At 36.3% G+C, this 12,749-nt stretch overlaps 1 protein-coding gene across 2 annotated transcripts in view; it reads left to right on the top strand.

The window, feature by feature from the left end:
* Positions 1-12,749, top strand: part of WASF1 (WASP family member 1) — an 87,288-nt gene that overhangs the window by 14,865 nt on the left and 59,674 nt on the right. The window contains exon 1 of one of the 2 annotated variants that reach the window (XM_029223700.1): positions 4,605-4,689. The exons of the other annotated variant lie outside the window; for it this stretch is intronic. The gene's annotated coding sequence lies outside the window, so the exon portion shown is untranslated. Of the gene's footprint in view, positions 1-4,604; positions 4,690-12,749 lie in introns of those variants that run through there. 2 annotated transcript variants of the gene reach the window in all.

Raw genomic sequence — 12,749 nt, 5'->3', positions numbered from 1 at the left:
TCAGGACTGGAAGGACTGAAGTTTGAGCCCTCAGGAGAGATGAGGTATACTTTACACAGCTTTGCTCTAGTCTTTATGCCTCTAACCGTTGCCCTGGGGTTAGTAGGCAGTGCACGCCACATTATTTGAAGTGGGAATTTTGGAGGGAGAAAAAGCATCGTGCATTACTTGTGAATGCTCAATTATAAATATATTCCCCTTCTTGCTTGCAAAAATAAGTCTTTTCATTGTGATAGAGACAGGCAACAATTGTGTACCTAATATATAGGAGATCAGTGTTAATATCATTGTTATCATCAGTGTAGTCATGGAAGTAAATGAAATAAAGAATATCCCTTAATGGATATGTATATAAAGGACTTAGTTTCATTAACATTAAAAAGAAAATGTAAATTTCTTTTTTGTAATTTTATGCTAAGTACAGAAAGATGACATTAATGACCTGTCATCAGTTGAACATGAATTTTAATATATATTTCATGTAATAGGGATGGATTTATGAGTTCTCCAATTAATTTTTTTAATTTTTAAAAATTAAAAAAAATATTTTATTTATTTATTTTTGGCTGCGTTGGGTCTTCATTGCTGCGTGCAGGCTTTCTCTAGTTGCGGCGAAAGTGGGGGCTACTCTTCATTTTGGTGGCTTCTCTTGTTGCAGAGCACGGGCTCTAAGCACGTGGACTTAAGTAGTTGTGGTGCGTGGGCTCAGTAGTTATGGCTCGCGGGTTCTAGAGTGCAGGCTCAGTAGTTGTGGCGCACGGGCTTAGTTGCTCCGGGGCATGTGGGATCTTCCCAAACCAGGGCTAGAACCCGTGTCCCCTGCATTAGCAGGCGGATTCTTTTTTTTTTTTTTAACATCTTTATTGGAGTATAACTGCTTTACAATGCTGTGTTAGTTTCTGTTGTATAACAAAATGAATCAACTATATGTATACATATATCCCCATATCCCCTCCCTCTTGTGTCTCCTTCCCCCCTTCCCTATCTCACCCCTCTAAGTGGTCACAAAGCACCGACCTGATCTCCCTGTGCTATGCGGCTGCTTCCCACTAGCTATCTATTGGCAGGTGGATTCGTAACCACGGTGCCACCAGGGAAGCCCTCCAACTAATTTTAAGTTAATTAAATCTGCTCATTAAAAGTCTGACTGTTGGGCTTCCCAGGTGGCGTAGTGGTTGAGAGTCCGCCTGCCGATGCAGGGGACGCGGGTTCGTGCCCCGGTCCGGGAGGATCCCACGTGACGCGGAGCGGCTGGGCCCGTGGGCCATGGCCGCTGGGCCTGCGCGTCCGGAGCCTGTGCTCCGCGCAGCGGGAGTAGGCCACAACAGTGAAAGGCCCACATACCGAAAAAAAAAAAAAAAAAAAAGTCTGACTGTTATGTGAGAGGTCATGGTAAGAGCAGAAACTGCTGGCTTAAACAGTATTTACTGTAATATTCTTATGGAGTCTTTTTAGGGTAAAATGAGATACTTGTTATAAAAAAGACTTTTGAAACAAGTCTATATTAATATAAGTTGTTACTGTTATAGGCCCATATGGGACTAGGACCATAGATAAGGTCATGATTTACATTTTTAATGAAATATTTAATGTGGTATTTAAATGTTTCCAATGTAATAAATGACTAGGATAATGTTTGTTTTGATATTCATCAATTTAGCTTTATTATTTTTAATTTTTAAGTAACTCTCTATACCAGTAATACTGAATTTTAAAGAAAGATGGTGATGATTTATTGAAAATTAAATCACTTATTTTCTTTTTAATTTTTTTGTATTTGTTTTTCATCTGCAGCTGCCTCCCCAAATGATAGAATTAGCCATAACTGACCTTATTTGAGGATTACAGTGAAGCAATCAAATCCTTTAAGTTAGGTATAGATGTGTCTTACTTTAAGGAAATTTAATATGAAACTGCTAATGGAGTAAGTGTAGATAAAAATAAGAAAAAAGGCCCAAGGACTAAGTCCTAGGGTACTCTTAATATTTAGAGGTAGAGAAGATGAGGAGAAGGAGGTAGGAGGAAAGCCAGGAACTTGAGGTTTCCTGAAAGCCACATTAAGTGATTTCAAGGAGTGAACAACTGTGTCAGATGCTGTTAAGAGGCTGAGTGAAAAGAGACTTCAGAATTAACCACTGGATATATAGCACATAACTGACCTTGGTCAGATGGTTTGATACAGTGCTGGAAATGAAAGCCCGAATGGGGCAGATTTAAGTGAGAATTGCAGGAGAGAAATCAGGGAACTAATTCAAGGAATTTTACCAAAAAGGAGGGTGGAGAAATCAGGGAATGGGGGGTTGAATGGCTAGAGGCAGAAGTAGGACCAAGAGAAGTTTGTTTTTGTTGTTGCTGTTCTGTTTTGTTTTTTTTTTAAGATGGATGAAATTATAGCACGTCCTTCTGTTGATGACAGTGATCCAGTAGAGGGAAAACAGTGCTGCAGAAGAGAAAGAAGGGATAATTAATCCTTACCGTGTAAATAAGATTTGGGAACTGGCCTGGAACTTTCCCACCGTGTGAAATGGTTTCTGTGGAGAAATTTTTCACTTCGACATAGGCAGATTACAAATGAGTAGTAATCCAACTCATCTACCATTTTATACTTGTAGATTATTATTATTATTATTATTTTTTTTTTTTTTTGCGGTATGCGGGCCTCTCATTGCTGTGGCCTCCCCCGTTGCGGAGCACAGGCTCCGGATGCACAGGCTCAACGGCCATGGCTCACGGGCCTAGCCGCTCTGCGGCATGTGGGATCCTCCCGGACCGGGGCACAAACCTGTGTCCCCTGCATCGGCAGGCGGACTCTCAACCACTACACCACCAGGGAAGCCCACTTGTAGATTATTTTTAGTGATGGGATGGAAATTGTTAAAGCCACATACCAGTTTTCCATTGTGATAACTGCATTTATTTTCAAGTCAGGAATAGGATTGTAATATGCTCACAGAAGATAGCTAAGCTCACTGATGTACACTGAATTTGCACTATGTTTTAATCCATTAGTCAAGATTTTTTTGCTTGCACATTTCCAGAAAGAAATGTACTCTTCTGCACACTGAAGTTGAGTAGTATAATATTACTACTATAAGTTTAAATCATTTTTTTGTTAATAGGTGGTAGAAAATAATCATTATATAGCAGGATATGAGTGTTGACTATATTGGAATAAATGGTTATTGCTATTTGATTAAATGGATTTTTGAGAGCTGTATTGGAATATAACTGACATACAATGAATTGTACACTTGGATAAGTTTTGACTTATGGATGCACTTTGAAACCATCATGACAATCAAGATAATAAACCCCTCCCCTCAATTTCCTATTCTTCCTTTGTAATTCCTATATCCTATCTTTCCTACTCCTTCATCTATCCCAATCCCTACCCTAGGCAACGACTAATCTACTCTCTGACACTATAGGTTAGTTTGTATTTTCTAGAACTTTATATGAATGGAATCACACAGTATAGAGTCTTTTTTGTTTGGCTTCTTTCACTCAGCATAATGATTTTAAAGTTCATCTGTATTGTCACATCCATCATTAGTTCATTTTTTTGCTGAATACTATTCTATTTTGTAAACACTATTCCAGTGGAAAGCAATTTGTTATTCATTCGTCTGTTGGTGGTCATTTGGGTTGTTTCCAGGTTTTGGCTATTACAAATACAGCTACTGTGAGCATTCATGTAGAAGTCATTGTTTGGACATATGCTTTCCTTTGAGTAAATACCTAGAAGTAAAATGGCTGGGTCATATAGTAGGCATATGTTTAACTTTATAAGAAAGTACCAAAGTCTATTTCAAAGTGGTTATGTCATTTTATAATATTTCTACAAGCAAGGTAGGAGTTCAATTGCTCCACATCCTCACCATTTTAGTTTTAGCCATTCTAATAGGTGTGTAGTGGTATCTCCTTGTGGCTTTAATTTGCATTTCCCTAAAGACTAATGATGTTGATCATCTTTTTATATGCCATTTGTATATTTTCTTTGTGAAGTATCTGTTTAAATCTCTGGATGTTTAGCTTTGGATTATTTTCTAATTGAATTTTGAGGGTTCTTTATTCTAGATACATGTGCTTTATCAGATATGTGATTTGTGAATATTTTCTCTCAGCCTGTGGATTGTCTTTTCATTCCCTTAATGGTATCTTTCAAAAAGCAGAAGTTCTTGATTATGAAGAATTCCAATTCAAAAATTTCTTCTTTCATGGATTGTGCTTTTGGTGTTATATCTAAGAGATCTTTGCCTAACCCGAGGCTGTTTTCTTCTAGAAGTCTTATAGTTTTACATTCTGCATTTAGGTCTATGACTTATTTGTACATGGTATGAGGTAAGGATCAGAGTTTTGTTTTTTTTTTAATACAGATATCCAAATGTTGTAGCACCATTAAAAAAAAGAATATTAACTTTGCACCTATGTAAGAAATCAGTTGACCCAATAATCCATCAGTTGGATTATTTCTGGAGTTTTTTCTATTCCATTGGATATTTGTCTGTCTTTATACCAATACCACACTACCTAGAATAGTGTAGCTTTATAACAAGTATTGAAGTCAGGTAATATAAATCCTCTAATATTGTTTTTCTTTTTCAGAGGGCTCTGTATTTCTTCTTGAGTGAGCTTTAGTGGTTGTCCAGGAATTTTTTCCATTTCATATAAGATGTGGAATTCATTGGTGTAAGTTGTTTATAATATTTCCTAACTATTCTTTTAGTATCTGTAGAATCTATAATGATAGCACTCCTCTCATTCCAGATATTGTCAATTTGTATCTCCCTCAAATGCCACCCTCCCCGCCTCAGCCTGGCTAGTGGTTTATCATTTTTATTGATGTTCTCAAAGAACCAGCTTTTATTTTTGTTGATTTATTGCCCCCTCCATTATTTTTCTGTTTTCTGTTCCATTGATTTTTGCTCTCACCTTTACTATTTCCTCTATTTTGCTTACTGCCAGTTTAATTTGCTTTATTTTTTCTAGTTTCTTGAGGCGAAAGTAGTTGAGGCCATTTATTTGAGACCTTTCTTCTTTTCCAATATAGAAATTTTAGTGCTATAATTTTCCCTTTATGTACTACTTTAGCTGCTTCTCTCAAATTTTGATACATTTTTCTCATTTTCATTCAACTCAAAACAAGTTTTTTTCTTTTTATTTCCTCTTTGACTTGGGGTTATTTGGAAATATGCTTCCTGATTTCCAAATATTTGAGAATTTTCCATATATCCTTCTGTTGTTGATTTCTAACGTAATTGTGGTCAGAAAACATACCTTGTAGGATTTGGATCCCTTTAAATTTAGTCTTACTTATTTTATGACACAGAAGTGGTCTCTCTTGGTAAATGTTATTTATATACTTGTAATACTTGAAAAAATGTGTATTGTTTTGGGATAAGATGTTCTATAAAGTTCACTTAGGTTAAGTTGGTTGATGGTGTTCTTCTAGACATCTGTATGCTTATTGATTTTCTGTCTACTTATTGTATTAGTTATTGAAAGAGAATGTTGAAATTTCTAACTGTATGTTAGTACGAATGATTCCCTTTATCTCTGGTAGTATTCTTTCTCTGAAATCAACTTTGATGTTAATATAGTCACTCCAACTTTTTTTTCTTTAGCGAGGTGTATCTTTTCCTGTCCTTTTACTTTTAACCTATTTGTGTATTCATATTTAAAACATGTTTCTTATAGGCAGCGTGTGGGTGGGTCTCATTTTTTAAATCCAGTTTTACAGTTTCTGCCTTTTAACTGGCATGTTCAGATAATTTATGGTTATTGTGATTATTGATATGGTAGGGTTTAAATCTACCATTTTGCTATTTGTTTTCTTTTTGTCTTAACTGTTCATCAATCTTTTATCTCCTTTTTTGTCTTCTTTTAGATTAATTTTTTTAATGATTCTATTTTTTCTCCTTTGTTGGCTTAATAGCTATAACTCCTTGTGATATTTTAGTGTTTACTTCAGAGTTTATAGTATACATCTTTAACTTACCATAGTTTACTTTTAAGTGGAATGGTGAATTTTTCACAGATCAATTTGTTCAGCTTTCAAATTGTCACTACAGGCTCACATTCATTTGGACTTTGGAGTCATATACACCTGGATTCAAATCCCAGCCATGATACTTACTCAGTGTAGGATTGCTTACACTTTCTATGCCTTAGTCTTCTCATCTATAAAATGGAGTTAAACTCTTTCGTAGAATGGTGCCTGACATACAGTAAACTATAATTCGTAGCTACTTTTATTAAAAATCATGTTGATGAAAATCTCTTAACGAATTCTAGCTACCTTGACATCATTCTATTTTTCCTATCACGCTAAAGTACCTATTACTTCTTTTTTAAAAATAAATTTATTAATTTATTTTTATTTTTGGCTGTGTTGTGTCTTCGTTGCTGCATGCAGGCTTTCTCTAGTTGCGGTGAGCGGGGGCTACTCTTTGTTGCGGTGCACAGGCTTCTCATTGTGGTGGCTTTTCTTGTTACGGAGCACGGGCTCTAGGCACATGGGCTTCAGTAGTTGTGGCTCATGGGCTCTAGAGTGCAGGCTCAGTAGTCGTGGCGTACGGGCTTAGTTGTTTTGCGGCATGTGGGATCTTCCCGGACCAGGGCTCGAACCCGTGTACCCTGCATGGGCAGGTGGATTCTTAACCACTGTGCCACCAGGGAGGCCCCATTATTACTTCTTTAGATTAGTCATTTGTCTGCTGCTGTTCTGCCTTTCTCAATTTGAATCATTCCTCTTGCCAAGTTAATCTTTCTCCAATATAACACCAATCATATCACATCATTTCTCAGTTCAAAACTATTTCCACCTGACTGCTCACTTCCTCCAGAATTAAGGACAAACTCTTCATACGGACAAGCAACATAGCCCATTGTATCTGTCTTCAATTTATCTTTCCCCTTCTTTTCCTTCACTGTTCTTCTACTTTTATTCTGTATAGTTCGGTCAAACTGCATTCTCTTTCTTCTCCAAATATATACTGTAGTTTCCTGACTCCGAATTTGTTGTTGCTATTTTGTATGTCTCTATAAAATTTTGAGAGCAAGTATGTCTGAAAATTACCTCTTGTACCAGTGTTCACCTGTCATGATCCTTTGCATCTTTAAAGGCTCTCATCAAATTCCATCTATTTCATTGAGCTTTTCCTGATACTTAGCTGGTTGTGGTCTTTCCATTCATCACATTTCTGCAGTTCTCCTGTGCTTTTCTATCACTGGCCTTGTACTACCTTTGGTTATACAGGTCCAGAATTCCTTACCTGTAGTTCTAAAGTTCAAAAGACTCTGAAAACTAGAAGTTTCTTTTTAAAAAAAAAAAAGACTAGATTGGTGGCTCTGGTAGGCAAAATAATGGCCCCCCAAAGATGTCCATGTCCTAATCCCTGGAACCTATGGACATATTACCTTATTTGGCAAAAGGGACTTTGCAGAGATGATTAAATTAAAGAACTTGCAATGGAACTTGTATAAAGGGCCAGAGAGGAAATATTTTAGATTTGCCATATGATCTCTGTTGTATCTACTCAGCTCAGTCATTGTAGCCAAAAAGCAGCCACAGTAAAATGTAAATAAAGGAGTATAACTGTTTCAATAAAACATTATTTATAGACAAGGAAAAAAAAAAGATCTTGCAGTGGGGAGATTAGCTTGGATTACCTAGATGCACTCAGTGTAATCACAGGAGTCCTTATTAGAGGAAGAGAGAAGCAAGGGAGTCAGAAGGAAATGTCATGGCAGAAGTAGAGGTTAGAGTAATGGGATTGCTGACTGTGAAGATGAAAGAAGGCCAGGAGCCAAGGAATGCAAACAGCGTCTAGAAGTCAGGCAAGGCAAAGAACAGATTCTCCCATTTATCCTCTAAAAAGAACCCAGCCCTGTAGACACCTTGTCTTTAGCCCAGTGAGAGTTCTGACTTGTAGAAGTATAAGATAATAAATTTGTATTGTGTAAGCCACTACGTTTTGTGGTAATTTGCTACAGCAGCAGTTGGAAGCTAATACAGTGATAAAACCTGACCTGAACTGATGGGAGGCTATTTATAGTCAATATTTATACCAGTTAGTAAATATTTATACATTTCATCATAGAAATAACAATGTTGGATCATAGGGTGCTGACCTAGACCTTGCTGAGTGGTTTCTTAATATATAGTATATATACTGTATTACCTTTCTAAAATCTGGGAAATTCTAAATTCTGAAACACATTTTCCCCCAAAGCGTTTCAAAAAAAAGAGTTTGTGGACCTAAAGTCATTTACACTAAATAATGTCTCTTTCCCTCTAAAAGATTACTATAAGCTAAGTGAGGGCAGAAATTGAGATTTATCTTTGTGTCTCCAGTTCAATGACTTACAGGTAATATGTGTGAAAAAAATATTATTGAATTGACCTTAAATATTTGTATACACTGTGGGGAGTATAAGGTTGTAGGAGACCTGCCAAAATCATCTCAGATCCTAGTGAGGGAGATAAGACATGTATTGGCTCATGATGAGGCATTCCAATGTAAGTGACATACAAATAGCATCAGAGAAGGACTGAAGTAATCTGTGAAAGTTCCACTAAAGAGGGGACTTTTTAGCTGTAACAATGACTACCATTTGTATAACACCTTCTGTACTAGGTTCTTAATGTGCATTACTAAATCCCCACAAAAATCTTATGATAAAACAGATGCTCAGGGATGTTAAATAACTCAGTCTTAAAGGTGAGTAGATTGAGATTGGTTTCATTCTTTGAGGAGAGAATGGCATGAGCAGAAGTCTGGAAGTAGTTGTATAGAAGTCACAGAATAAGTTCAGAGAATTAGATTCTTTTAAGACTTTATCTACAGAATACTGTAATTGATCTAAAATATAGTTATCTGTTAAATAAAATGTTAACTGTTGGTCTCTCTGGTTGCTGGGATTTGGGATAATTTTATTTTCATGTATGTGAATGTTTTCTAAATTTTCTTCAAGAAACGTGTACTGATTATATAACTGGCAGCAATAAACATTATTTCACATGATTAAAAGACAAGTATGGGGGCTTCCCTAGTGGCGCAGTGGTTGGGAGTCCGCCTGCCGATGCAGGGGACACGGGTTCGTGCCCCGGTCCGGGAAGATCCCACATGCCGCAGAGCGGCTAGGCCCGTGAGCCATGCCCGCTGAGCCTGTGCGTCCGGAGCCTGTGCTCCGCAACGGGAGAGGCCACAACAGTGAGAGGCTTGCGTACCGCAAAAAAAAAAAAAAAAAAAAGACAGGTATGTTGTTTCTGAATATAGTTGGGAAAACACTTCATTTGAAGCTAACTACTATTTGATATATATTTTTTTAAATTAGTGAGCTATCTAAACTTATTTAGTTTGTTATACTGTACTAATTTACATGCCATATAGATATGTTATTCCACTTTAAAGTAACTGACCTTAGAAATTCCCTCTTTCAACTGCCTACAGAGAATCATTATTTAAAAATCTGTTTCAACATTAGTTATTGCTTTTACGCTGGAAACAGTGTAATTCTGTCTTTGGAAATACACTGTACTGTGTTTGAAATTAGTGTATAAATTCCATTTCTGTATATTTCAGCAACCTAGTATTTAACCAGAGAAATGTTCCTATAGAGAAATAGAAGAGGTGAGAAAAGCCTATTGTGAAAAGTCACACTAGCAGTAATATGATTATCCCTGTACATACTCTAGGCACATAGGAATTAGGTTTTATTTGTTGGACAATTAATAATCTAAGATGATGGTAACAGGTACTTATTTTAGGCAATAAATTTTATTTTCATGTTGGGTGTTGACCCTGGAAATCTTTCCATTTTCATTCCCTGTGGTAAATTTAGTTTTGTCCATCCTTCTTTTATTATCTGCAGTTATTGGAGAATAAACCAATATGGTACCATACAAAAAATTAAATATTGATTATTTTAAAAAATATTTATTGAACACTTACTATGTAGCAAGCAGTATGCTAAGTATTTATACAGTAATGAATGAAGCATAGTTTGTACTCTCAAGGCACTTACAGCCAGGTAGGAAAGATATAACAAGTAGATAAGTAAGTATGTATTTATAAATTGAAAACATGCTATGAAGGAAACAAATAGGGCACTATAACAGGACAAGAAGGGGACGTATGTGAGAGGAGTTAGGAAAGGCCTTTTTGAGCCTTGAGAAATGAAAAGAGGCCAGTGACGTCAAGAGGGAACAGTGCATACAAAGGCCCTACAGTGAAAAGAGCGTGGTACGAAAGGAAAAGGGTGGTGTGACTGGAGCAACAAAGAGAAGGGTTAAAGGTGAGGATGGAAAGGTAAGCAGGGTCTTGTAGGCTACACTGAAGGGATTACATTTAGAATAGGGAAGCTGTCATGAAGGGTTTTAAGCAGGAGAAATAATGTGATCAGACTTATATTTTAAGAATATGTTTAAAAAAAAAAAAGAATATGTTTAGCTCCTCTAAGAAGGCAAGAATGGACACAAGGAGACCAAATTGGTGTCAGTTATGGTTTGAGCAAAAGACAGTAGTAGCTTGATTCAAGGTAGTGTTAGTGGAAATGGAGAGTAGTAGATGGACTTGATATATATTTTGAAGGTAGAATCAACCAAGATGAGGGGGATGAATAGAGATAGGAGTCAGAATGATTAATAGGCTTCTGACTTGGGTAATTAAATGCATATTTGTGAATATCTGTTTATACATACAGGTGACACAATTTATTGAACTTGGTATTCCTATTAGCTATTGCAGGGTTTGACTGTAAAAAGGAATATATTTCCATTAAAATAGTATATCCCAGAAATTTCTCCGAAAATAAATACTTCCCTTATTAATACTTCTTTCTTATTCATGATTCAAGGAAGGCATCATAATGTGGGAGAAACTTTTAATAAAGTTTATGAGAGCAGATTATCTTGCTGTACCTTCAGTATTTAGTACAGTGACTGACATAGGCAACAGGTGTTCAGTAGAGATTCATTGAATGAATTCTGTTTGAAAGAAAAATAATGTGCCCAGAACCAAACTGAAACAAGATGATTCCTGTGCCATGTAAACAGGTTTTCATTAAAGTTGCCCACAGGTGTTTTGTTAGGTTAGGTAGACTGTGACAAAGAAATCAAGCAAATATGACTTAAACTAACATCTCAAATTATAAAATATTTTGTTATGTGACATTATTTAGAGGCTATTTTATAGAGGTGTTATAGGACCACTAGGATCTTGCAATCAATTTCTAGACAAATAGGATGATATAAGGGAAAAAACATTGAACTAGGTAGAACCTAGGAAGCCTGATTTCCAATTTTGACTCTGCCATGTATAAGTAATAATATTTTGGGCTAGTTACTAGCTCTCTACACTTCAGTTGCCCCACATGGAAAAATAGGATTAGTCTATATCTCTCTTGAGGACTTTTTGTAATGATTTAATGTAATGATTAAATACATAAAACATTCACATCTACATGTATAAAAAGACCTTAACAATACATGATATATAGGTCTCTGGGTAAATTGCAAAAATGACCACAATAAGCAGCTCCTTGACTTTGTTTCTCCATCCTTTTAAGTCTTGGCTTGCCTTGTGATATGCTTTGGCCAGTAAACTCAGTGGAAGTGATGTTTTATGAGTTCTGAGCCTGGGCATTAAGAGGAATGTTTCCACGTGTAATCAAATCTAGGCTAGCCAGATAGATGACAAGAGATCATTTAGAACAGAGACAACCATACCAGCTGAGCCTTCTTAGACCAGCCAGTCTACCTGGCATCTGTCCACAGCACATGAGTGAGCCTGGCCAAGATCAACAGAACTGCCCAGCTGAGCATAGCCTAAATTGCTGACTCAGAATTGGTTGTTATTTTAAGCTACTAGTTTTTGAGGCATTTTTTTATGTAACAGAAGCCAATTGATAAAATCAGTGTCCTTAATAAATCTTACTAAATTATAGAAAAATAGAATTTATTGAGGTGCTGTTATTTGCCAGATACTTTAAAATTTTTACATGAATTTTTCTTGTTTCTAATCCTTAAAACTGCTCGTAGTGATTTCTTGATTAGTATGATCGAACTTAGGTCTCCCTGACCCAAAGTCTGTGCTCTGTCCAGTAAGCCATGCTGCCTTTCAAATGAGATTATTTAAAAATGTTTTATAAACTTAAAAAAAAACGCTATAAAATGTTACTATAGATGAAATTAATATAGTGTATTAGGTCCTTTCAGATTGTAAAGAAAAATGCTCAGATTTCCTTAGCCAATGGAGGCTCACTCCAGAGTAGGGTCACAAAGAGGCTGAGTAGACATACAGCCCCTTGGGTCCTAGTGCTTACAGGATAAGGATTTACATTATGTTTTTCAGGATGCAATAACAGCTTTAGTGACCAGTTTTTCAGTGTTTATATTGCATTCCTGTTACCTGATAAACGATGTGAATTTGTTTGTCACTACCTTCCACGGAATTGTCCACTAGGGCAGAGTTTTGTGCCATGTCACTTTATAGATGACTAGCTTTTCCTATGTCTTGTAATATGTGGCTGCTTTTAGATCAAATACCAATCCAGTGGTTGTGATCATATTATCAGGTTTGGTTTAATTGAAGGCAAAGTAGTACAACTCAGTTTTACTCTATGCAAAGATAATTTCATTTATTTAGAAGGGGGTTGTGGGCTTGTATCTGTTATCTCTCACAGGATAATAAACTACTGCAAACCTTAATGGCTTAAAACAACTATTTTATTTGTTCATGATTCTG

Source organism: Monodon monoceros, unplaced genomic scaffold (assembly GCF_005190385.1).
Source record: "Monodon monoceros isolate NGI ecotype Baffin Bay Population unplaced genomic scaffold, NGI_Narwhal_1 Super_Scaffold_15, whole genome shotgun sequence".
Lineage (NCBI taxonomy): Eukaryota > Metazoa > Chordata > Mammalia > Artiodactyla > Monodontidae > Monodon > Monodon monoceros.
This window is presented reverse-complemented; position numbering and strand designations above follow the sequence as displayed.